This window comes from Macaca nemestrina, chromosome 16 (genome assembly GCF_043159975.1).
Source record: "Macaca nemestrina isolate mMacNem1 chromosome 16, mMacNem.hap1, whole genome shotgun sequence".
In the NCBI taxonomy this organism is placed as follows: Eukaryota; Metazoa; Chordata; class Mammalia; order Primates; family Cercopithecidae; genus Macaca; species Macaca nemestrina.
This window is the reverse complement of record NC_092140.1, coordinates 23,415,933-23,434,977: the sequence shown is the minus strand read 5'-3', so window position 1 is coordinate 23,434,977 and position 19,045 is coordinate 23,415,933. Positions and strand designations below refer to the sequence as shown.

The window sequence follows — 19,045 nt, the reverse complement described above, 5'->3', positions numbered from 1 at the left end:
TGTTTTGGTGATTTTGTTGAGACAGGGAGATTTTAAGATTTCAGTCTAAACTTTCACCTAGTAAGGGACTTTTTATTCCTCAATAATAGATATTCATGGCACTGTATAGGGGGATATTTCTTCACCCCAAGGGGATACCCTCCTTTTCACTTGTTTGTTTTTTTTTCCTCCATGTAAGAGCTCAGCACTGCCCTGTAAATTTAAACAGTTCCTTTATGAGACAAATTAATTTTCTCCTGTAGGGGGCATACTGTTGAGATAGCCTATCAAGCCTCAAACCTTTCTTTCTAACCTTTGCCTGGAAAATATTTGAAGAAAAAATTACAACTTAACATTTTCAGTCTTGACTAAGTCACCTAGTGGAATGGCATTTATCTCCCTGGAGGAACCTATCACCCTTTATCCAAGGCCTCTAGTTCCCTAATTTATCTCCCTTCTATGTCTCTCTATTAGGAACCAGGCACCATTCCCCATCTGTAAAGAGAAATGTTCCACCTTCAACAGTGGGAAGAGAAGTTTTAGCTTCAGTGCAGTCCCCATCACAGGGAGGACAGCCATTCAACCTTTATGTTCTTTTGAGGCACCTATTCTGCATCCACCTACATTGGCATCTGAATGAAAAGAGGATTCTATGTCTAGAGGGTTAATTGGTCACATTCTCTAGGAATTCATAACTTTGCCCAGACTGTCATAGAAGTAAGGAAAAGATTAAGATACTCCCTCCATTGAAGTGTCTTTCCCAGATCCAACTGTTGCATAACCTCTCCCGAGCCCCATCTAGGGAAACTTGGGAGCCTTATGGATCAAAGGGATCTAGGAAAGCAATGAGAATCCACACGTGGAGAGCTAGGGTAATGAGCATATGAGCATGACTACACCTGCTGACTAGCTCCTCCAGATCCATGGTTGTAGGTCACACTCACATCCATGGGTAGCACCTGTGACAGTCGCCAGAACACAGAGGATACAGGGAGGGAAGAAGGAGAAGGTGGATGCCATATCTATGTTTCTCTTCACTCTTGGTCACCCTAAATGTGGGAAGGAGACTAAGGGGCACCTTTTCTTTTCTCTCTTTCTATCTGGGTAGCAAACAATCTTCAGCCTGCACTCTTGTTAAGTGTATTCTATAATATTAGAACTTCTTTAACCCTCAGACTCTGAAGAATAAGTGCCTCATATTCTTTTTCACTCAAGCATGGCCATCATACCAACTGCAGGATGAGGAGGCCTGGCCTCCTTAGGAAAGCATTAATTTCAACACCCAATAACTGAATTTTCCCTGCAGATAGGAAGGCAAATGATCCAAGGTCCCAAGCATTTTTTGCCTTGTGAGACTACTCGGATCTTTGTCAACATGGTAGGATTGATCCTGCCCTCTTAGCAATTGTATCGGGCAAGCCCACAGAGAGCAATTCCCCAAAGTCAGTCAAACAAATCCCTGGGGAACATTGAAATGAAACTCCCGGATCTCTCAGCCCTTCTTGCCCGCCTCTATCTGGGACTTCCTCTAGCTACGTCATCAGTACCCCCAGCTCTACCAGTCAGGAAAATCTCAACTTTGCTGTTACCCTGCAGGGTACAGAAAATGCCTGATGGATGTGGTGCCACTAGGGTCTAAGTTCCATTTTCATTTCAGGACATAAGAGAAATAAAGGGGGACCTAGGCAAGTTCTCTGATGACCTCAATTGTTGTATAAAGGCTTTCCAAAACCTATCCCAGGTGTTTGACCTTACATGGAGAGATGTTATGTTGATCCTAAACCAAATCCTAAATGCTGCTGAAGGACAGGCAGCCCTGCCCCACAGGAAGCACGGGGATTTGGAGACCAGCAATATGTCTCCTATTACCAGTTGAGAAGAAGAGAAGGGGAGAATGACACAAAAATCACATACCCAACAAGAAGTGAGGCAGTACCCACGGAAAACCCTAATTGGAACCTCAGTGATCCCACAGATAAGTGGAAGAAAAGCCATTTCAAGATGAGCATACTAGATGGCTTATGGAGGACCAGAGCCAAACCTCTTAATTACTCCAAGCTTTGCATGATAAACCATAAACTAGATGCCTCAGACTTTCTAGTGAGACTGAGAGAAGCTTTAGTAAAATGTACCCCTCTGTCTCTTGATTTGGTCGAAGGACCACCAACTCTAAAGGACAAGTTCATTACCAGACAGCCCCTGATATCAGAAGGATATTGCAGAAACAGGTCATGGGACCAGATAGCACCTTAGGGAACCACCCAAAAGTGACCATCTTTGTCTTTTACATTAGGAACCAGGAGAAAAAGAGGAAGCACAAGAAATAAAACAGAGGATCTAGTGGCTGCATTGCAGGCCTATAAAATCCAGAACCCCCGAGGTGCACCTGCTAACTGCTACCAGTGTGTCAAGCCAGGACACTTTAAAAAGGACTGCTGAGGCAACAAAAGGAAGCCACCTTGACCCTGTGAAGCTTGTGGCGGGAACCACTAGAAGGCCAACTGTCCCCAGAGGCATAGGGCACTGGGTCCAGGGCCAGTCTCCCAAATGGTCTAGAAGGATGGATGGGTCTCGCGGCTCAATTCCCTGACTCCAATTCCTCAGACTGCCATCACTATTTGGGAGCTCTGGGTGATTCTGGAGGTGGAAAGGAGGAGGGTAAAATTCCTTCTGGACACCAGAGTCAGTCTCTCTGTTCTCTCCAATGCATGCTTTTCTTCCTTCCATAGCAAGACCGTAATGGGTGTCTCAGGAAAGCCTTTAAACCAATATTTCTACAGCTCCTCAGTTGTGGTTTGGGAGACATACTTTTTACCCACGCCTGTTTAATTATGCCTGAAAGTCCCACTCCATTAATAGGTAAAGATATTCTAGCCTGTATGGGAGCCACCACTCTTATGACTCCAGGACAAACTCTTTGTCTCCTTCTGGTGAAAGCCAACATTAATCCAAAGGTTTGGGCAACCTAAGGAAGAATTAGCAGAGGTATAACTGGTACACCAGTCCAGATCTACCTTAAGGATCCTACCTTCCTCCCTAACCAGAAGCAATGCTCCCTAAAACTAGAAGCTAGAAAAGGGGTAGAAGCTATCACTAATAATTTGAGAACACAAGGTCTTCTCAGACCTTGCAACAGCCCCTGAAACCCCCCAATATTAGGAGTGCAAAAGCCCAACAGGGAATGGAAACTAGTTCAAGACCTCTGCCTCATTAACGTAGCTGTGGTTCCAGTTCATCTGGTAGTGCCCAATCCCTATACCCTAACTCAAATACCCAAGGGAAATAAATGACTCAGAGTTTGGGGCCTGAAATTTGCTTTTTTTCTGTATACCATTGCACCCTGACTTCCAAAATTTGTTTTTACTTGAAGATCTTTCCAATCAGACCACCCAGTTAACCTGGACAGTACTGCCTCAGGGTTACCTAGACAGCCCCCAACTGTTCGGACAAGGCCCTGTCAAAAGAGCTCTCTGATTTCTCTCATCCTCAGGTTGAAGTTTTACAATATGTAGATGATATTCTCCTCTGTGCCCCAACCAAGGAAGCTTTTCAGGAAGGCATTAATTTTTTAGCTGACAGGGGATATGAGGTATCAAAATCTAAGGATCAGCTCTGCCAGACTTCAGCAAAATACCAAGGTCTGGTCTTATCAGAAAGGATCAGAACATCAGGCAAGGAGAGAACTATGCCCATCTCCTCTTTTCCCCTTCCTAAAACCCTCAAACTGCCAAGAGGATTCTTGGGCATTACACATTTTTGCAGATTGTGGCTACCTGGGTACAGTGAGATAGCTCGCCCTTTATATCATTTTATAAAAGAAACTCAAGCACCTAAATCTCACTCCCTGGCCTGGGAACCTGTGGTTCAAAAAGGCCTTTAACCAGCTAAAACAAGCCTTACTTAAAGTGTCAGCCCTCAGTCTTTCCATAATCTTCATGTCTTGGAGAGGAAACAGCCTTGGAAATTTGACTCAGGCCCATGGTCCAGCTCAACAGTCAGTTACCTCAGCAAGGATCTTGACTTGGTGGCTAAAGGGTGGCCAGTTTGCCTACAAGCAGTTGTAGCAGTAGCCTTGCTAGTACCAGAAGCCACTAAGTTGACCATAGGGAATGATTTAACTGTATATATCCCATATAATGTGGCAGAACTGCTATCCTCTAAAGGGAGTCTCTGGTTAAAAGACAATCACCTCTCTAAATATGAGGCTTTGCTTCTAGAAGGAAGTTAAAAACCTGCCCTGCCTGAACTTGCCTCTAGAGGAAACTGGAGAGTTAGAACATGACTGTGAACAGGCAGTAGTGCAAACCTATGCAACCAGTGAGACCCTCAAAGAAACTTCCCTAGGAAACCCAGACTGGACTCTCTTTACAGATGAGAGCACTTATAACTCCACTTATAAAAACATATCCCCCAAGGTTAACACTCATACCATTAGACTGGGTAAGGTTAACAAAATGATGGCAAATACCTCCCTCTGCATTAGGAGCAGAGAAAAAGGACTATTCTTGGGGGACATCAAATATTGCAACACTACACTTGTAATTGCTGAGAGAGCACAGGTTTGGAGATTAAGAAGGAACATGGGTGACACCAAACATTGGGAAAGGCTATGGAAAATTTTTTAAGAATCTAACTAGACCTGGTTGGAATTCCAAGTGGGAATTGTTACCCCTGACCAGGGATGTCACCTCTTGCCAGCATTATTATCAGGTAATAAATAACTCATGGACCTCCCAAACATGCCCACATATGTAATCCTGGACCCTTGTATGATATTTGATAATGGTAGTGATCTACAAATCTGCAAGTGAACAGGGAACTTGAGGACCAATAGCCCGTATAAAGAGGGTTATCTAAGATACTGGCCAGGACATATTGTGTCTCTGATCTTTCAAAACTCCATCTGCCAAAAAAGATTATTTCCACCTAGCATGTAAAACTTCAAATGGCGCTGTGATTATAGTGAGTATGGATATCCGTATCCCAAAAATACCCTCATTTGATGTAAAGGAGACGACCTTACAGGGCCTGGACTAAATCTAGCTAGAACCCTCACAAACCACAACTTAGAAGCATCCCTTCAAGAAATGAGGCTTTACTTTCTCTGTGGCGCCTGGCTACACTTAATCCTCCCCAGGCACTGGAGGGGAACATGCACCATAGTGGCAGTGGTCTGTGACCGATTATTTTTAAACTCCATTGACATAGCAGTATCATCTGGTGAAATCCCCAATCTGGCCTTTTTTCTGGAAAGTGCATTTTCCAGTGCACATCAAACAAGGAGATCACTTATCTCTATGCCATCATATGGAGATTTAACAGACAGAGGGTACTAAAGAGGACAGGCCCATGACAATCCTATATTAGAAAAACCATTTATGGGGAATTCTATAGGCAGAGGCCTATTCTAATTTGCCAGTATTCCTCTTCTTGAATTTGATCAGTACTTAATCTCTCTATTATGATGTAACGAGGGTGGAAGGCAACAGTAGGAGCCATAGAAACCCAACAACAATCCATAAATTGTCTAACCTCTGTGGAAATGCAAAATAAGTGAGCTCTTGATGTCCTTACAGTCAAGGTAGGGGGTGGCTGTGCACCCTTAAATGAGACATGCTGCTTCTGGATCAACACTTCCAGTCAGGTAGAAGTAAACTTACAGCTGCTTAAGGACAAAATTAGAATTATTAGCAGATTGAGAGAAAAGGCTGTCTCTGGATCCAGTTGGCTACAATCTCTTCTTAACTATTCCAGTCTTATATTTGGACCTGCTTAGCTCCTTTGTTAAGACCTCTTTTCCTTGTTTGTCTTGTATTAATGTTTGGGCCTTTCATGCCAATGCTATAACCCAGATTATTTCTTCTCACCTAGAGGCTATCAAGCTCTAAATGGTGATGCAAATGTAACCATGTATGAATTCACTTTTCTTCTGAGGATGCTTAGACTGGGCCTGGTAGGAACCCTAGCTGCTATTCCCCACACAGTCCCCCACTCTAGCAGGAAACAGCCAGAAGGATCATTGCCTCACTTCCATAACAGCAGTTAGGATCTCCATTCCTGAAGGGACGATGCGAGAGGAGGAAGAAACTGGTCACGTAGGCAGTTAGAGTGGGTCCTTGGTAAAACTCCTTTAAACAAAGAACATCCTAAAAATCAAACTGCAGGCCCAAATAAGAAAGAGCTTGCATCCTTGAATGGAAACACCTACTTTGTAAACCCACATGAACTAATTCCACTTCTTTTGTGGACACATTTCTCTCTCCTTGGCATGTCTTAATCTCTTTTCACCTATTTTACATATTCCTACACTTGTAGAATTGGCCATGGGGCAAGTCTTCATTTACATAGAGTTAATCATCAATTCAGCCCCTGATTGTTCCCCAGCCAAGGTCCCAGGCCAAGCTTTCACCTCTGCCTCCAATTGGTTCTTTACACAATCATACCTCTTTCTGAGTGGTGCTTTCTCCAAGATGGTCTGCAGACCAGTCAGCACACTCTTTCCCTTCCAAGTCCATAAAAACCCCAGACTCAGCTTCATAGCTGGCAACCCTTTTTTGGGGCCACTCTCTTTGCTGAGAGCTTTTCTGTCACTTAGTAAATCTGACTTTGCCTTACTCACTCTCTGTTGTCCATGCACCTTATTTTTCTTGGTTGTGGGAAAAGAATCCAAAGCTCACCTCCAAGGGAAAATGACATGGGGAAGTAAAAGAGCTGTAAGACTCTCACCCACTCTTTAACAATAGGATTAAAACAACTGCAACAGTAATAGGAGAATTTATGTCAATAAATTAAAATCAAATGTGAAAATAAGAAGATATTTCTCCCTAGCATTTCACTGAAGCTCATTAAGATATTAATCAGAGCCCCACCACTGCCCCCCATAAGGGGGATGTACGGTGAGGTCTGGTTTGCAGTCATGGAGCCTAGGGTCACCACCTGGGTTGGGAGGCAGCATAGAGGTGGCGAAGGTTAACAGAATACTTAAGTGCTGCGGTGACTCAGAGTAGAGAAGTAATCTGAGTGGCATGGAGTGAATCAGGGAAGGTTTCCTGAAAGAGTACCCATGCTGGATGCTCTTCTCAATCAGATCTGGATACTAAGCCTGTGAGCCAAAATTTATACAGAAAGATCAAAATGGTTTCAATGCCAGAATACTGTGAAGGCAAGAATGTCCGCCTCATAGGAGCTACTAGTTTTCTAGGGAAAGTGCTTCTGGAAAAGTTGCTGATATCTTATCCTAAGGTGAATTCAGTATATGTTTTGGTGAGGCAGAAATCTGGACAGACACCACAAGAGTGAGTGGAAGAAGTCCTCAGTGGCAATCTGTTTGACAGACTGAGAAATGAAAATCGAGATTTTAGAGTTAAAATTACAGCAATCAACAGTGAACTCACCCAATCTAAACTGGCTCTCAGTGAAGAAGATAAAGAGGTGATCACAGATTCTACCAATATTATATTCCACTGTGCAGCTACAGTAAGGTTTAATAAAAATTTAAGAGATGCTGTTCAGTTCAATGTGATTGCAATGGGAGAGTTTCATTTGCACAACAAATAAAGAATCTGGAAGTGTTCATGCATGTATCAACAGCATATGCCTACTGTAATCAAAAGTATATTGATGAAGTAGTCTATCCATCACCTGTGGATCTCAAGAAGCTGATTGACTCTTTAGAGTGGATGGATTGTGGCCTAGTAAATGATATCATGACAAAGTTGATAGGAGACAGACCTAACACATACATATACACAAAAGCATTGGCAGAATATGTTGTACAACAAGAAGGAACAAAGCTAAACGTGGAGATTGTAAGGCCATCTATTGTTGGTGCCAGTTGGAAAGAACATTTTCCAGGATGGATTGATAACTTTAATGGACCAAGTGGTCTCTTTATTGTGGCAGGGAAAGGAATTTTTTGAACAATGCATGTCTCCAATAATGCCCTTGCAGATCTTGTTCCTTAGATGCAGTTGTGAACAAGAGTCTTGTGGCAGCCTGGTATTCTGGAGTTAATAGATCAAGAAACCTCATGGCATATAATTGTACAACAGATAGCACTAATCCTTTCCACTGGGTGAAGCTGAATACCATGTAATTTCCACTTTCAAGAGGAATCCTCTGGAGCAGACCTCCAAACGGCCCAATGTACATCTAACTTCCAGTCACCTTTTATATCATTACTGGATTGCTGTAAGTCATAAGGCCCAGCATTCCTCTATGGTATCTACCTCACGATGACTGGAAGAAGCCCAAGGATGATGAAAACAATAACTCATCTTCACAAAGCTATGATGTTACTTGAGTATTTCACAAGTAATTCTTGGATTTGGAATACTGAAAATGTCAACATGTTAATGAATCAACTAAACCCTGAAGATAAAAGACTTTCAATATTGATGTACAGCAGTTACACTGGGCAGAATATATAGAGAACTACTGCATGGGAACTAAGAAGTACATATTGAATAAATAAACGTCTGGCCTCCCTGCAGCCAGAAAACATCTGAACAAGTTGCAGGATATACCTTATGATTTTAATACTATCCTTGTGATCCTCACCTGGCACATTTTTATTGCAAGATCACAAAAGGCAAGAAACATGTGATACTTTGTGATTGGTCTGTGTTACAAGTTTCTGTCATAGTTTCAAGCATCCAGCACTATGAGATACTGAAGACCAAGAATTCAGCATTAGAACATCTATGCATATGGTGGTCTAAATGCACAAAAGGTAAAATGTACTTAAGTCCTTTTACCTTTTGTCAAGACATTAAACCATCTTAGATTGGAGTGTAAAGTAAATTATGGTACATTTTAGGTAACATTTTAATGTTTATGCTCATAAAACCTAGTGAACACACTGTGTTATGCCAGCTCTAATCTACAATAGCTAACCAAAACATGACTTAATATTTTGAGCCCTGGAAGAAAGGGGTGGGATGAAGGCAAGAGTAGGGAAACAGGAACACTGACCAGTATAACTGCAATTCTGGAGCATAATTAAAACATGCCTTAACATATAGTGAATTTCTAATTCTAATGTTCAGTGCAATGGAAGACATTTATTTGGACAGTAATACTAGTTAAGTTGGTAGATATTTGATTCTTCAGTGTTTGATTTTTTTCATTAGTTGAAGTGGGTTTTAATTTTGTAATTTTGTTAAAATTATAACCCACCTATTTTCATGTCATCCTGTAAGTTAAATGATATCAAACATGAAAGACATGTTCTCATTTTTCTTTTCTGATTAAATGTCTGATGCATATCATTTTTCTATAAGCAATCAGCTGCTTTTAAAATCAGAATGCTATATTATTCTAATGAGCATACTGGATCTAAATAGGTTTGAGAATCCATGTAACAACATATGCTATGTGTTTTTTGATGGAAAGTGAAAAAACAAATTCAGTATAACTGTTACTATCAGAAAGAATAGAAATACAGTTTTCTTGCCCACATTACGATCAAACAAAAATCCTGTGAGATTGTGTTTATGTTTTGAAGCAGGAGGATTTCTTGAGACCTTGTTGGAAGTGAGAGTATTCACCATACTTGCGTTCTCCTCCCCGTATAAATTTTATTCATAAGACTTTAAAAAGGCATGTGCTATCTTTCTGATGAAAACTGAAAGTCCATTATGGAAGAATGTATTTGCAGGTAGTAATAACATTAAGAAAATGTTCTCATGTGTAAACGCGTACTAATTTTGACCTTGAAAGATGAATTCCTTCAAGAAAAATAAAATCATGCTTAAGATAATGTGTAAGAAATTAAATAAAAGACTTTATTTACATACCACATAAAGTAGCAAACTGTTGAATGAGTTTGAAGATATCTATTTTTATGCATGTGGTTTTAGCTTTAGAAAGAAACGCATTCTAGAAACAAGTGATAGCAAGAAAATTGATGTATATTTTAAGGATACATTAAAATTCCCTTTTAATCATAATAGTAAACTCTACTTACTGTTTTAAGATACATTTGGTTTAGCAGCTTATTCATCATAACACTTCTAATTAAGTTGATCAAGTTGTACTGTATTAAATAATCAAAAATGTATTTGGAGTATGTTTAAAGAGAGCAGTTCACAATACAAAAAGTTACATGGAACTTTATATCTTAAATTTCTTTGTCAATTTAAATGCAATGTATAAGAAGTCTATTTTGCTACTGTGAAAAAAAATTAAATGTAAAGGAAATCACCTACTTTCATGCAGGTGTATAATCTTGTAAAGGAAAAATGCTTCCATGTTGAAGCCAGACTTTCTGTAGTAAAACTCTTAAATATTATTTTAAAAGAAATATGTGTGTGTGTGTATATATATATCTATATTCTTTGGAATGATACTAAAGTCTCTGGCCTTGGACCTACCTTATATGAAGGTATAAGATACCATGACAATGTCTGAAAATTGAATAAATAATGATGCCTTCGGTTTAAAGTGGCCAACATAATATATATTGAGTACTCCATCTCTCCAAATGTATTTCCATAATGTGTTGAAAATATGCTAATATTTGTATGATTTTTATATTTCTGCGAAATAGACTTAGAATCAGGTGAATTGTCTTTGTGTCTTGCAAAAGAGCTGGGGACAACTTGGGCAGGCCTATGAAGTGCATAGGGAGTGTATGTCTTCTGAAACTTTTTTTTTTTTTTTTTGAGACGGAGTCTCGTTCTTTCAATCAGACTGGAGTGCAGTGGCACAGTCTCAGCTCACTGCAAGCTCCGCCTCCCGGGATCACGCCATTCTCCTGCCTCAGCCTCCGTAGTAGCTGGGACTACAGGCGCCCGCCACCGCTCCCGGCTAATTTTTTGTATTTTTAGTAGAGACGGGGGATGGTCTCGATCTCCTGACCTCGTGATCCGCCCACCACGGCCTCCCAAAGTGCTGGGATTACAGGCGTGAACCACTGCGCCCAGCCTGAAATGTTTTATTGTTCTTGTAATCTAACTTAAATGTTAACTGGGAGGGTGCTGAGGCCACTGCATTAATTCTGTGTGTTTAGAATTCTGTTGTCAAAAGTAAACTAATGAAGAAATTAGTTTGTCTTTCTGGAATTTAAAGTTCTAAAATTAGTATAAAGAGTATATAGATCGTTAATCCCCACCAACTAGACTTTGAACTTAAGTCAAACTTAAACATTTGAGAAATCATTTGTGTCATTTACTAGACATGATTTTTAGTTCTGTTTGATTATGCTTTCTACACAAACTCATTATTTAACAAGATAGCCTACTAAATTAAATGTTTCTTATTTCATTTAACTCATTTGATTAAATTGCATTCTAAAACATTTGGAGTTTTTCCCCCTATTCACCCTTAATCCTGGCATATGCATTTGTAAATTGTGATGATATTGGGACTATATTTAAATTTGATTTGGCAACATTAACATGTCCTAAAACTCAGTGCAAAGAAGCATGGCAGTACGTTCTTTGACTTAAGGAGTGCATAAAATAATCATTTTTGAACCTGCATAATAAAGCTTGAAAGCAGGGAAAAGAATTTCCTTTTCCCCCTTTTTTGTGCTGTCTGTAGGAATTCATTTGAAATTTCTTTTATGCTTTTTGTTTGTTTTAAATGTAAATTGATAATCTTTTATAAGAAGTAAATAGAAGTAGTATTGGGTGTCTTTGATTGCAAAGCAAAAAGTAATAAATGAATCCCTATATTTCCATTACAGTATTTATTGTACTTTTATGTTCTGAAAATTATCCATGAAACAATATGGATAAGATTACAGGAAGCAGTCCTTACTTAAACTTCTTGTCTGTTTGGGGTGTACTCGTTAAGTCTTATATCCTAATTTTGTTTAATTCTGAGTTGCTTACAGGGCATTTTAGGGGAAGCATACAGGCAGGATGAACACTTTGTGTTAAAGTGTTATTTTTATGTATTACCTGGAATGAGGAAGGTTTTCTTCTGTTTTCTAAAAACAGTAACCAAGAAACCTCCAGGGTGTCATTAGGTTCCAGCTGTTCTCCTCCACATTGAATGATATCCTGTTAATTTATAGGTACATTTGTAGTCATTCATATGTCTGTTAAGTATAAGAGATAATTCATTAGTAACAGAAATTAACTGAACCCTTTTGGAGCGGGGGAGAGTATCAGGCAGGGGTCGGGTAAGTGTAAATGGCCTTCTGAGCATGCTCTTCCAGGCTGACTGCCAGCCCTGACTTGAAACCATTAGCACTGACTTGCTCTGTTTAGAGAAAAACTTTCCAACCTTTTGCATGAGAAACAAGAAAAAGGAATATATGCCACGTAAGTGGATTACAGAAATGAGTTAATTAATTGTCTGATAAAAGAGATATGAAATATTTTCTTATGGAATTAATATTTTTGGTCTTGAAGCATTTTCTTGCGGTAGAATGTTTTTGTCTTTTTTCCCGGTGGTACCCTCTTAGCATATATCTTTGTTACCCTTAAGATCCTAAACAAATCATCTTTGTCAGTTAAGCATGGTTGTGCAAAAATTGTTAAATAATTCCTTTGCTTTGTCTTTATTAAATAAAAAATATGGGAAAATATATTAATCAGGAAAGCAATTATTACAATAATTAATATAATTGCTGTTATTTAAATATAGTATTTTAGAGGCCATTTTCTTTACAAAACTATCCAAACAGCATAACATGAAAAAACGGAGCATTAACATAACGTTTTTCAATAAATTTATTACACCTTTGCCCAAGAAGTTTAAAAAATAATAATAATAACTGGTAAATAGTGTAAAGTAATGATATAGAAGTTAAGAAGAAATTATTTAGGCAGATAGTGAGGGTAAGGAAATTACTCTTGGTAAGGTTTTCCTTTTAATGAAAAGCGGCCCCCAAATCATTTTATTTTCTAAGAGCAGCCAGTAAAATCGAGCTGCAGACATAGACAAGCAAGCTGAAGGTTTGCTTGGGCGAATGCCGGCAGTGGCGCCAATAGGAAAAGGCTACCTGGGAAGATGCATATTCAAAATGGTGGCTCCATCTTCCCTTTTCTTTGTCAGCCACGTGTACAGTAAGATGCCGACAACATGGTGCCAACCAACTGGAAAGTCATTTTGCATAATAAGATTATTCAAGATTAGTATGTCAAGCCTGGTCCAACCAATCTGTGGGCCTTATGTAAATCAGAATCCGCCTCCTCAAGCCTACCTATAAAATCTGGTGCACTCCGCAGTGGGCTAGATTTCCCTTTGGTGTGCCCCTCTGTCTTCTGAGGGAGAGCTGTTCTCCTTTCTCTTTCTTTTGCCTATTAAACCTCCGCTCCTAAACTCACTCCTTGTGTGTGTCCATTTCCTTTATCTTTTTAGCGCGAGATGAATAACTCCAAGTATTTACCCTCCATAAAGGGCATCCTCACTTGCAAAAATATTTCCTAATTGTATCAAGATAAGGATGTAATCATCACTTCAGTGCATGCCTCGGACTACAAAATATATTTTTAAGTGCTACATTTATTTATAGTGCAGTCTTTCTCTAACATATTAAACGTATTCAATAACCTATATTTAATTTTAAGGGAATGTGTATTACTTTAATGTGCAATTCCTATAAAAGGATAAATTAGATGCAGAAGGAGCACCAATTTACACCTGTCCTTAAATCTATAACTCTTTGAAATAAAGTGTCAAATCGATTTTAGGTAGCACGAATGTATAAACTTCAAAATTGGGTTTCACATGCTGGTTTGGTAAATGTAAAATGTATGGTAAACGCGTTTTAGATTATGAAAGACTAGAACATCATGCCATCTACACACAAGTAAATACTTGTAAGCATTTCTAAAGTGATGATAGCCTACTACACAAAACAAACATTAGTAGAAAGATAATTTTGTGCAACAATAGGCTTCATTGCAGATCTTGAGTTTGCATTTTCAGTTAAAAATATGTTTTGTTAAAGTCCTAATTATAATTTATCTGGAAGTTGTAATGAATTATGATTTAGTCGTCCAAATGTCTTTCAGTGTATGTGTGCAGGGTAGTGGAAAGTATATAAATCCAGAAGTAGTATAATTAAAAAGATAATGCCTACAATCATAATATATGAATATTTACAGGAATTTTCTTCACTGAAACTGATACATGAAAAACATATGTAAACTTATTTTTATTGGCTTTCTTACATTACAAAAAACTACCCAATAAGTGTTAGTTATTACTTTTAGGGCAACATTTATTTTTAATTGCACATATTTTCATCACAATCAACAGGAAAGTGAACTGATAAAGATGAAGAATACACACAGAAAAAAATAAATACATAATTCCTTAGAGTAATTTTATTTTCTCTTATTGGAGTTCACTCAGTGACAAAAATATTTTATTCCTTTTAACTAATAGGCATCATAACAGTTATTGCAACCTATTTTCCTTTTTGTGTTGCCAGTAAATATATTTTTATTCATTTTGTTTGGGAAGCACCAAGAAAATATGTAATAATTTATCATAAAATATTTTAAATAAAGAAGTTATTTCTATAAAGAACACATGCAGAAAGTAAGCTGATAATTTTTGGTTGAATACCAAGATGAGTAAAAATGTACAATATTGTGTATATTCTGTCATTAATTTCCAATTGCTCTGTAAGTATGAAAATAATGTCTAAGTTGCCGTAATTGCTCAAGAATTATAGAACTTTCAATTACATATTTGTCATATGAAAATAAATGTACATGTGAGGAAAGATCTGAAGAATGTACCAAAATGTATGAGATGCAGAGAAATACACTGTTGTTTCCATAGTAACAGCATGTTCAGCCAGTTGGAGCACCATAGTAACTACAAGAGGAAAAAATATGGAGGACATAAAAAATATAAATTTACAAAATTAAAATATTCATTTTGGTAAAGTTGGCACCTGACTATAAAAATCCACTTTTTTCTAATTCTGCTCAGGATCAGGACTCTCCTAGGCTTTACAGAGTTTGGTTTTCTATTGTTCCACATTTTATGAAGACCATTGTCATTTTTGAAATATGCTAGGATGGTCTCTATAAAGGTGTGGTAATGATTAAATAAAATGAGACAATTTATGATAAAGTGTTCTGTAAATTGTAAAGAGCTACACAAATTCATCATTTTAATTTTTTCAAATTTTGACAATAAAACTTTGACCCTTCTTTTGTTAGTTCCTAATTTATAATGTCTTTGCATAAAAATAAGTTATTTAGTTTATTGAATTTTGAACCAGAAGCTGATGTCTTTAAATTTTTTTCTAAATATTTAATTTTAGATTTCCTTTTAACAGTAGAAAAACTAAAAATTAATACGTAGTTTACATGAAGAATGTAATGGAGGCAGGAAAAAAGTGAGGCTATGTGAGATCAGTCTTCTTAGGATAACAAACTGAATCTCATGGTCCAATGCCATATAGATAATTTCTTAGTTTTTTTTCTGGCAGAGCTGATGTAATGAAGCAGGCTTGAGATTAGCTATTTCTTCACATGATGATTAAATTTAAAGAGAGTAACATTTTAAACATTGCTTTATGTTTTTAGTTTAGAATTAAAAAAAAAAAAACAGTTGAATCTTCAGTATTTAATTATAACTTTTCTACCACAATTTGAAAAGCACTGAAAATTTTATGTGAGTCTTAGCTACACAGTTGAATGCTACTTTGATCTATAGTCATTTTTCTCTGCATGTTGATGTCAAGACATCTAGGTCAACTTTCTCAACACAACAGAAAAAAATATATTAAAATTATTTATTTATTTTTTTATACGTAATTACTTATAACATGGTAGTATAGTATAGTAGTTAAGCATCTAGCGTCTGACATGCCCTGCCTGGCTTCCAATCATAGCTCAGATATTTATCATTTGTAAGATGGGGTGAATTACTTGTGCCCTCTGCCTCATTTTACCATCTGCAATTTTGAAATTATCATTTGTAATTGGAGTAATTATTCCTGGTAATTTGAAGATAGAATGAGTAAAAGTGTGCAAAATAATTAGAACAATGTCTAGCATAATAAAATACCCAATAAGTGTTAATTATTATTTTTAGCACAGCACTTATTTTTAACTGAAAACATTTTCATTATAATTAATAGAAAAATTCACTGCTGAAGATGAATAATACACACAGAAAAACAAATATGTTATTCTTTAGAATAATTTTATTTTTTCTTATTACAAGAAAGAAACGATTACTTCTCAGACTTGTCTATAACGTGTCAAACGCGTAATATCTATTCCAGCCAATTGTGCACTTTTAATGTTAAAGAAATTTTTTGAGTGCAGATCTTCATTTGATTCTCATAGTATCTTTTCATAGTTCCTTATTTTTACCTTATTTTCCTGTATATTAACGTCTATTATTTCCTCATGAGTAAAGTATATTGCAATTCTCAGAATATTATCCAAGGTAAAGTTATCCAAGGTAAAGACTATATGTTTCCTTTTTGATACTTTGAGAGATAACTAATTTTTAAGTAGAAAGTTTGACATTTCCCAGATGCATTATCATGAAACTTTTCTACACTTGAGTTTATTGGCCTTGTGCAAATTATTAATTCATGTAATAAATAGCAGACACTGGTAACAGTTGAATAATAAAGTAAAAACAGAATGATGATAAATAGTAAATTATTTTATGCCTCATAAACCTGGGTTCTAATTTTGGCTTCTGTCAATGATTAGTCATATTAATAGGGCCAATCATCTGAAAATCTTTATCAATATAACTGTGATTAAATAAACAGAAACTTTAGAATACATGTTAAATAATGGTTTTAAAGTTGGTAATATACAAATGAAAAAACACATTAATAAATAAGTAGAATTAAAAGCAAAATTAATAGTAGATACTTATGATTTTATAGAGCTTTGAATGCCTTTTTCTAAGCAGTTATATCAATTCCTTGAAGCTAAAAAAGTCAACAACCTATTATTAAAACCTCAAAGAGTGCATTATCATCTTGTAATGGCCAGAAATAAATTAATAATCCATATTTTTAAAATATGTATTGAGACTTCATCCTCATTTTATGCATGGATGCCATGGTGATGCAAAAGATTTTATTTTGCAAACTAACTAATCACCGAGGCCAGGGAAATGGAATTCTTTGGCTTCTAGGTCCGAGGAATCAGGCTCGCTTACTGCTTTTGCTATAATAGAAAGAAATAGCTTAAGACCCTTCTCCAACCCATTAAAAAATGGGTTTTCTATGGGAAACTGAGGTTCTGCTATCACAAATAGAGAAAGTGATGTTGGTTGATTAAGAAAATATATATCCAGGACCTATGGAAAATTTTGGATAAGGTATTAGATCAACTATTTGGTAACTAATTTAAAATAACATTTTTTAAAAAGTTACTTTTTATCTATCATACTTAGGTGCCTGAGTACATGGTGGCAGGTTAATTGCTGCTTCCATTTGCCTTGAAATTGCCCCAAACATCTTAAAATTAAAGGAAAAACGTGTGAATTACTTCTCTTCTAAATATTGCATCAAGTTTTAGCACACAGGCACTTCCCCACCTCACTGTCCTGTTGCTACTGACAATTAATTAAACAGTAATTATAACTACTACTGCTTTTGCAGCTCCTCTTAGGAAATTCTAGCTAATGTTCTGATTCATCTATCTATTGGTAGATCAATTGATTGATTAGTTTCCTAATAACAGCCCAATGAGAAAGAAACTGTCATTATTCCCAGGTGAGTGAAAGGAGACACGAAGAAGGCAGGCAATATCAGTCTGAAATTGCACAACTGGTAAGTGTTGGAGACAGGCTTCCACTCACACAGTGTGACTCACAGACACTGCAGTCTGCAACGCCAACCTCCAAGCTATTCTGCCTACTTCAGTTACAGAGGTTGGGAGTTGGGAGGTGAGAACAGTAATTTGTTATAGAATTGGTTTGCCAAGATATTTGGGGAGAAGTATACAATGATATGTTCACAAAACATTTTTATCACAATGTGCTCTATTTGTCAAAACACTACAGAGAGGAGATGAATTCAGAAAAAGAATTCACCACTTTGCAACAGACAAATAAAAGAATCCAACTTTTTTGAACTTTAAGTGTTGGAAGAGGCATCTTTCTTATTCCCAACTATTTAAAACCAAAACTGAGAAAAACTTTGATCAATAAAAGCAGATTGAAGCCCATCTTTGTGTGGAGAATCAAATTAAAAGGATGATCAATATACTTGCTATCCAAAAGCTTTAAGATGCCTCATAGTAAAAGTCCATCTAAGTGTGTGGAATGAAGTGTATTCTTTCAATTGGACAAAATTGCTCAGGGAAAAGAGGACAAAGTTATGGCTATATCACAATTCTTGACAAGTTTAAAGTACTCTCAATTAATTTTAGAGATGGCAAAATGATTAGATTAAATTGGCAGTTCGAGGAAGGAGGAGATCCAGCATTCAGACAGGCAATCTGCCCAACATGCATTCTAGTGAAGTTTCAAAAGTAAAACACATACTAACGTTATGCATGCTACCATAAAAAGAATGAAGGTTGTATTACACCTAATTTCACATCAACAACATAATTTGGCAAAAGAGAATAAAATAATAGTTTCAGAATTCTAAGCAAAAGAAATTCTGGATCTAAAATTTGGTATTCCATCAAATGTCCACCAAGAAAAGAAATATTTTCAGATATACTAAGACTCAGAAATTTTACTTCTTTCAGAATGTTGCTTAATGAAAAAGTCAAAAGAGAATGCATTCTGGAAGAGAAAAGAAAGAATCAAGAAGAAGAAAATTTGCCTTCCAAAATGCATTCTACTTCAGAGTATAAAGAATACAAGCACTATGATAAAAGCTGTGCACCTCTCCTAGAAAATGACTGTTTAAACAAAAGTTCACAAGGTTCTGAGAATAATTACTCTGTAAATCAGTAAATTTTCTGAAGCCCAATTAGGAATCTGGATAGTAGTAGGAATGAGAAATAAGCAAATTATTCTTCTGTCAACATGAAAAAATAAACACAATTAATAAATCTCACTGGTCTGAGAATCTATAAAAGATAATTCAGATAAAAAAGAAAGCATAGACATGATATAATTTTGAGTTATTCTTATAATTTAGAAAATGCTGTCAATC

At 36.8% G+C, this 19,045-nt stretch overlaps 2 long non-coding RNA genes and 1 pseudogene across 3 annotated transcripts in view; 2 read left to right on the top strand and 1 right to left on the bottom strand.

The window, feature by feature from the left end:
* The window catches only part of LOC105477093 (uncharacterized), a 199,166-nt gene that overhangs the window by 103,902 nt on the left and 76,219 nt on the right, over positions 1-19,045 (bottom strand). For both annotated transcript variants that reach the window (XR_011614686.1, XR_984474.2), the window contains exon 7: positions 11,886-11,987. This is a non-coding gene — a long non-coding RNA (uncharacterized lncRNA). The remainder of the gene's footprint in view (positions 1-11,885; positions 11,988-19,045) is intronic.
* The window catches only part of LOC105477071 (uncharacterized), a 43,086-nt gene continuing 29,526 nt past the window's right edge, over positions 5,486-19,045 (top strand). Inside the window, exon 1 of the long non-coding RNA XR_003017018.2 lies at positions 5,486-5,623. This is a non-coding gene — a long non-coding RNA (uncharacterized lncRNA). The remainder of the gene's footprint in view (positions 5,624-19,045) is intronic.
* On the top strand, positions 7,114-8,653 carry LOC105477082 (fatty acyl-CoA reductase 1 pseudogene; annotated as a pseudogene).